Consider the following 8,394-nt stretch of genomic DNA (forward strand, 5'->3'; position numbering starts at 1 on the left):
TCACAGTGATCTATCCCACATATTAGACTTCAGCACTATCCAATTGGACAAGGACTTGACCTATAAGGAGGAGCCGGTAGCTATTCTAGACCGGCAGGTTCGTCAGTTGAGAACGAAGAATTTTCCTTCAGTTCGTGTACAGTGGAGAGGTTAGCCGATTGAGGCAGCGACCTGGGAGTCCGAGTCCGATATGAGGAGTTGATATCCCCATCTTTTCACCGGTTCAGGTACTTTTCTATGTCCTTCGAGGACGAACGGTTGTTTTAGAGGTGGAGAATGTAATGACCCAAAAGGTCATCTTGTTATTTAAAAAGTAACTCTGCATTTCGAGGTCTTCAAAACCTTCTTTTATCCCTTCTCGATTTGCATGCACAGTCCAGGAGCAATACAGGAAAATTTTTATGTGAAATTTAAGAAAAATATAGAAATTTGCCTTTAAAATTGATTAAAGTTGACTTTTCTTAATGTTTTTGGGCAACGGACTCGGACCGGTGATTTGATAGTCCCGTAGGGTCCGTAAGAAAATATGGGACTTGGGCGTATGCCCGAAATTGAATTCTGAGGTCCCTAACCCGAGAAATGAATTTTTGAAGAAAAATTGTTTAACTGAAAATACAAGAGTTTTTGGAAATTTAATGATGCTTGAATTTGATGGTGTCGGGCCCGTATTTTGGTTCCGGAGTCTGGTATAAATTTAATATAGTATTTAAGTTATGTCTGTAAAATTTGGTAAGAAACGGAGTTAATATGACGTGATTCGGACCCTCGGTTGTAAAAATAGAAACTTTAAGAGTTCTTGAGATTTTTATTGATTTTGATGCTAAATTCGTTGTTTAAGATGTTATTTTGGCGATTTGATCGCACGAGCAAGTCTGCGTGATGTTTTTAGACTTGCATGCATATTTGGTTTGGAGCCCTAAGGGCTCTGGTGAGTTTCGGATAGGTTACGGGATGTTTTTACACTTAGAAATTCTGATGTTATTACAGCACCAGCACTTGCTGGTTTCCTTCTTCGCGTTCGCGGAGTCACTCTCGCGAATGCGAAGGGTAATCTAGGCATGGTGTAGGATTGTTCTTCGCGAACGCGAAGCCATGGTAGCGAACACGGAGCACTGGGGGCTGCTCTTTACGAACGCGACCGGCATATCGCGAATGTGTAGAGTAAAAAGGAGGTTGGCTGGGGAGTCTTTGGGTTGTTCTTTGCGAACGCAGTCCAAGTCCCGCAAACGGGATGGTCAGGGGGAAGTGCATCGCGAACGTGAAGGCCTTTCTGTCCCAAATCTTCGCGAACACGACGGACCTCTCGCGAATGCGAAGAGTGTCTGTTTAGTGTTTTAAAAATAGAATAAAAAACGGTAATTGACCATTCTTTCATATTTTCAAAACCAAGAAGGCTTAGAGGCGATTTTCAAGAGGCAAGTTCTTCCCCAAAGTGTTGGTATATGATTCTAAACCATTTTCTTTCAATTACCTATTGCATTTCATCAACGTTAATCCAAGAATTTAAGGCTTTCATGGTAGAAATTAGGGATTTGGGTAGAACTAAGGCTTTTTGTATAATTGGATTTAGACCTCGATTTGGGGTCGGATTCCGACTAACTACATATTTGGGCTCGTCGGTGAATGGGTGAACGGATTTTGGTTCGATCCTCGAGTTTTAACCAAGCGGGCCCGGGGTCGATTTTTGACTTTTTGGGAAAAATGATAGAAAACATATAATTAAGCAGTGGGGTTGAATTCTTTAGCATGTATTGATGTTGTTAAGTAAATTATGACTAGATTCAAGTAGATTGGAAGTGGAACCGAGAGGTAAAGCGGTAATTGAGGATTGATTTTGTCCCTGTAATTGAGGTAAGTGTTTGGTCTAACCTTAATTTGAGGGAATAAGTTTTGTGGTCCTATTTGCTACGTATTGGTGTTGAGTACGACATATAGGTGTGGTGACGAGTATCTATACGTTGGTGTCAAGCATGCCCGTTAGTCTTATACCATGATTGTTGTGACTCTTATTATGTATTGTTCATGCTTAAATTGATGATTATTATGTTGAGCAAAACTTATGATAATTTCTTGGTAATTGACCATTGTTGAGATTTATTTTGTGATGAAACTGTTAAAAAGAGATTGGTTATAGCTGATTCCCTTACCGGGATGGTATTGTTCATATTGTTAATTCCCTTGCCAGGACGTATTGTTTGTGTTGTTTGGGTGAGAAAGAGTGTAAAGCATGAAGGGTGATGTTGTGTCATGATTATGAGAGTTAATGCATGAAGGGTGATGCCGTGCCATATTCTGTGAGTGTAAAAACACGAAGGGTGATGCCGTGCCACATTATTGAGAGTAAAAGCACAAAGGGTGATGTCGTGCCATGATTATGAGAGAGTAAAAGCACGAAAGGTGATGTCAAGCACGAAGGGTAATGTCGTGCCATTTTTTTTATTTCTATGGTGAGGACGAGAGTAAAAGCACGAAGGGTGATTCCGTGCACTTGTTACTGTGTTATCATTTTCATTAATTTAATTTGATATGTATTTTGTTGCTTTACTTTATTATTCTCATAACCTGATATCCCCCCTCAGCATGTTCCCTTTTCCATCTTTATCTGATATTCCCTATTATTATTGTTCTGTTCGTATATGATTTAACTGCACAAGTTTATATGGTTGTCTTGTCCTAGCCTCGTCACTACTTTGCCGAGGTTAGGCTCGATACTTACTAGTATATGAAGTCGGTTATACTGATACTGCACTCTGCACCTTGTGCAGATCTCGGTGCCGGATCCTGTGAGTAGATTCGAGGTTGATGCCTTCAGTCCAGGGAGACCAAGGTAGATCTGCTGGCGTCCGCAGAGACTGAGATCCCCTTTTCCCCGATTTAGTTTTTTGCTGTCTCTTTTCATTTCGAGAACATTTATATTTCTTTCAAACTTGTATTTGTAGTAAAAATCTTAGTCGTTCGTGGATTGTGACACCCGATCTTTAGGGGTAGCTATGTATTAGACTATTGGTTTGCTATATTACTTCCGTATTTCTTAATTATTTGTCTTAGCTAATATCTGATTCAGTATGATTAATAAAAATGGTAGTAACAACTGTAACTGTCGGCTTGCCTAGCTTTCACGAGTAGGCGCCATTATGACTCCGGAGGGTGGGAAATCCAGGTCATGACAGATTTCAACAAATGAGTATTTTCTTTTATGATATAATTTTTTTTCATTTGAACAAAAAAAGCACTTTCTTTTCATGATTTAGACAAATGTATTTATTTTCCTTCATTTTAACAAAAAGAGTATTTTTTTTCATTTTATAAAAAGTATTTTCTTTAATTTCAACAAAATAATGTAGTAAAAAGTAATTTCTTTCATTTCAACAAAAAGAGTATTTTTTTTAGTTATGAAGCACAAATTTCAATGTTATTTTTGCGTAAAAAGTAAAACAGCATAGTAGTTCCAGTGGGTTTGTGTGAACTTTAGAAGAATAATTGAATTCTTAAAGAAAATAGAGTCCTGAAAACATTGAGTATTTGGGGAGGGGAAGGGGGGAGCACAACAAACATGGAGACTTGGGGGAAGGGGTGTGAAGAGAGTAACATAAAAAATAAATATACTGAAAAAATATTTTCTACTCTTTATCCAATAACAACACAACCTAGTAAAATCTCACCAGTGGAATTTGGGGAGGGTAGAGTGTACGCAGACCTTACTCCTACCCCAGAGGGGGTAGAGAAGCTGTTTCAAAAAATATTTTCTTTTCTACTCTCTAACCAAACACTTGAAAATATTTTCCGGAATGCATTTTTCGCTCATCAATCAAACAAGGGAAAATAAATGATAAAAAACCACTCATTTTCATTAAAAATAATTCTTACTCCATGCCAAAAACACCTTATATGTCCGAATTTTCAATTAAAATTAAAATATTTGACTCTTAAAATCCGAATTACATCACATAAATTGAGACAGGTGAAGTAGCGTTTTAGAGGAATTTTTCTTTGTGATACGTGATAATTACTCACTTTTCATTAATCTAACAAAGCTTAAAATTTCCATTTATTTTTACAATAGCCGATAAAAAGATCTCTCAAAATAGAAAAAGAAAAAAAATTAGAAGATTGAAACTTTTGAAACCTTTTATAAGAAAGTAATCAAACACAGTGGAAAACTAAGGATCACAAATATGCTTAGCCAAAATTTGTAAAAAATATATAAAAAAATTTAGGGATAAGGCGTAAAATCCTCCTGAACTATATATATTTAAAGTTGTTACGATACAATTTATCTTTTGGGGGTTCTATTACGCCCTTAAAATTTATTTTTTTCGTAATTCTTTACACCTTTATTGCTGAAGTGGAACACTGAGTGAGAACAACTCCTTCAAGCGCGTGAAAACTTAAAAAAGGCTCTAACCTATACGAAATGGCCACATATCATTTCCAAAGCTTATTTTCAAGAGTTCTCATCCCCATTTTATTACCCATTTTCAAAGCTTCAAATCTAATTTTTGGTGTCAAAATTCAACAAAAACTCGGCTAAATCCACACCAATCAAGCTCAAGTTTCAACTACAACTTTACAACAACATCATCATTATACCCCAGTGATTAATTTGGCCAAACAACCAAGACTTTTGACAAATCCATTCTTTTGTTCTTTAAGCTTTTTGAAGGTCCAACAATGGTGGATTCGAATTCCTTTTTCATTTTCAAATCTCATCTATAACTATGGATTTTAAAATAAATTTACCACTTGAATCTTAACTTTAAAACTTCAACGACAATCAAATATGCTCAACGCTCCTAATAATTTTTCAAGTTCATACAAAAATAATTGTATTTTTCATTTTTCTAAATAAAAAATAATATTTCCACTTCATTTCGAATTAAAAAGAAAAAAAGGAAGAAAATGAAATAGATTTAAAAAAAACATAAATACGAAATTACATGTGGCAGATAGAAATTCCAATCCAATAGGTCTTTCATTACAATTAGATAGAAATTCCTAAACACTAGGAGTCAAATTATGTGGTTGGATAAATTTTCCAACGAGCCAAGGTCTCCTTCGCCCTTTCCTACTAAACACTTTAAAGGTGGAATTCGTCAAAATTAAACGCTGAATCGTCTTTATCTGTTAATGACTCAAAAGAATAACCCGTGAATGAATTTTAAAGTTCCATGTCTATATTTTTCTTGGATAGTGTCCGTTTGGATTTACTTATTTTAGGTGTTTTTAAACCAAAATAATTTTTAAACCATTTTGTAGTGTTTGGATAGAGTAAAAAAGTACTTTTAAGCACTTATTTTTAAGCTAAAATGACAAAACAAGCTAAAAGCCAAAAGTTATAATTCCTAACTTATAGCTTAAAAGCTATTTTGACTTAAAAGTCACTTAAAATAAGCTCCTCCAAACGGACTTCTAGTCAAAAGAAGAACAAGTGAATGAATTTTAAAGTTCCATGTCTATATTTTTCTTGGATAGTGTCCGTTTGGATTTACTTATTTTAGGTGTTTTTAAACCAAAATAATTTTTAAACCATTTTGTAGTGTTTGGATAGAGTAAAAAAGTACTTTTAAACACTTGTTTTTAAGCTAAAAGTCACTTAAAATAAGCTCATCCAAACGGACTCCTAGTCAAAAGAAGAACAAGTGAATGAATTTTAAAGTTCCATGTCTATATTTTTCTTGGATAGTGTCCGTTTGGATTTACTTATTTTAGGTGTTTTTAAACCAAAATAATTTTTAAACCATTTTGTAGTGTTTGGATAGAGTAAAAAAGTACTTTTAAACACTTGTTTTTAAGCTAAAATGACAAAACAAGCTAAAAGCCAAAAGTTAGAATTCATAACTTATGACTTAAAAGCTATTTTGACTTAAAAGTCACTTAAAATAAGTTCATCCAAACGGACTCCTAGTCAAAAGAAGAACAAGTGAATGAATTTTAAAGTTCCATGTCTATATTTTTCTTGGATAGTGTCCGTTTGGATTTACTTATTTTAGGTGTTTTTAAACCAAAATAATTTTTAAACCATTTTGTAGTGTTTGGATAGAGTAAAAAAGTGCTTTTAAGCACTTGTTTTTAAGCTAAAATGACAAAACAAGCTAAAAGTCAAAAGTTAGAATTCCTAACTTATGACTTAAAAGCTATTTTGACTTAAAAGTCACTTAAAATAAGCTCATCCAAACGGACTCCTAGTCAAAAGAAGAACAAGTGAATGAATTTTAAAGTTCCATATCTATATTTTCCTTGGATAGCATTGGCAGAGTCCATACATGAATATTAGTGGGCATTTGGACATAAGAATTGTAAAATTTTAAAATAGGGGGAAAAAAATTTTCAAGTGAAAAAAATATTTGAAATATAGAGTTGTGTCTGGACATGAATATAATTTTGGGTTGTTTCTTAAGTTTTGTGAGTGATTTGAGTGAAAATTTTGAAAAATAACTTTTTGGAGTTTTTCAAATTTTCGAAAATTTCCAAAATGCATCTTCAAATAAAAATTAAAAATTTTATAAACAAACGTTGATTTCGGCAAAAATAAAAATAAAATTCTTATGTCCAAACGGGCTCTTAGTCTTGCCATTCCACTATATTCTTAAGGTATGCTCCAGAAAATAGAGTTCTATCAGCATATATACAGTTGGATCATGTCTTTAAGTAGGCGTTTGGACATAAAAATTGTAATTTTTGTAAAAAGTAATATTTGGTGTTAGTTGAAAAATAGTACTTAAAATTTAAAATTGTATTTGGACATATATTTCAGTTAAAAAATTGTTGCATTTTTTGTGAGGAAGAGAGAAAATTTCTGAAAATTTTTAAAAAAGTGGTTTTCATTTTCAAAAAATTCTCCCAAACTTTGCGGAATTTCATATATATATATATATATATATATATTGCGCGCCTCCAAATTAATGAATAGAAATTTTCTTTAAAATCACGTAAATAATATTAAAACATATGTTTGAAACTTTGAATTAGAAAATAATTAAATTTATGAATTTTTAAAAATGGTGAATATTCTAACATATTACCAAACTCAATAAGAGAAGAAATTCTATTACATAGAAGTCCTTGAATTACTAATCTGGTATTTAGAGACTTTATTCACATTAAGCACAAGGGTAATTTCAATTCCTTCATGACCTCTACACTTCTTTTAGGACACAATTTGTAAAGTCTAGTAAAGGAAATTTAGGACACAGTTTGAAAAGTCTAGTCTAGTAAAGGAAAAATATCCATTACGCCAATTGCCAATGACTATTCATTTAAGAACACAATTTAAAATTGTAATATGTATAATCTAGTCAACTATCAAATATATTTTTTTTCTTACAAAGTATGAGCAACTTAAGTTGTCATAACAATTATTGTAGTAATTACAATTATAAACGATAGAGTGAAATAATTTTAAATTAATAAAATATTCTATTGATATGAGATAGAATGCCTAATCAATTTTATGTGATGAACGCAACGATCCAAATAACCTTTACAACATTAGTAAATAAGTCAATTTCAAACTAATGATCATATATGAAACATTATAAACAAAAATCACAAGTGACAAACGCACGTGAAAAAAATTCAAAACGTTACCAAAGAATTGGAGTGTCAGGTTCGAGGTCTAACTTGTAGACATGTAATTTTTGATCCTCCTCGAGATTTTACATATTTTAGCGTTTAAATAATTAGTTTAGGTCTAATATCATTATTTTAGTTAGTTTTGACTCTTTTACTTTTTTATCACAAAAATATTTTTCATTATTCTAGCTAATTGATATTTTATCTAGTTACTTTTAGTTTATCTTAATTTTTATAAAGTAAAAATACTAAAATAGTCTTGACACTTTATTCTTCAAAAGATAAAACGGCAAGGCTTCAAAACAAAACAAAAAAATATTTTCTTTACATAGTTTAGTTGTTAGTTACTATTGAATAGTATTTTATTTTCTTTAGTATAGCTACTTTGTCTTTTCTTTTAATACTATTTTAGGTAATTAACATGTGTGGCCTAGCTATTTTGGTTTATATTTATAGAATAAAGAAGAAAATTTTTTTTCCCTAGTTTAGGCGTTGAACTGTAACTTGTAGTTACGTTTATTTTATCTCTTTACGTCTAATATTTTCATAGTTTCTACTTTTGATTTAAAAAAAGAAAAAAAAAGGAGAAAAATACGAAGAAGAAAATAAGAACCAATGATAGATGGACACTAAGTAAAGAGTCTATCTTATTTTTGCAAAAAACTTAGCAGCAAATGAGAAATTGATTCTCACGGGGGAGAGCACAGAAAAAGACACAATACTCTTTTGTTTTCGTAGGACCCACACGGCTTTGGGGACACGTTTGCTTTCTCCCCAAGACTTTATTCAATTAGGGAGATTTCCATATAATCACGGAGAGGA

This window comes from Nicotiana tabacum, chromosome 1, assembly GCF_000715075.1.
Source record: "Nicotiana tabacum cultivar K326 chromosome 1, ASM71507v2, whole genome shotgun sequence".
NCBI lineage: Eukaryota > Viridiplantae > Streptophyta > Magnoliopsida > Solanales > Solanaceae > Nicotiana > Nicotiana tabacum.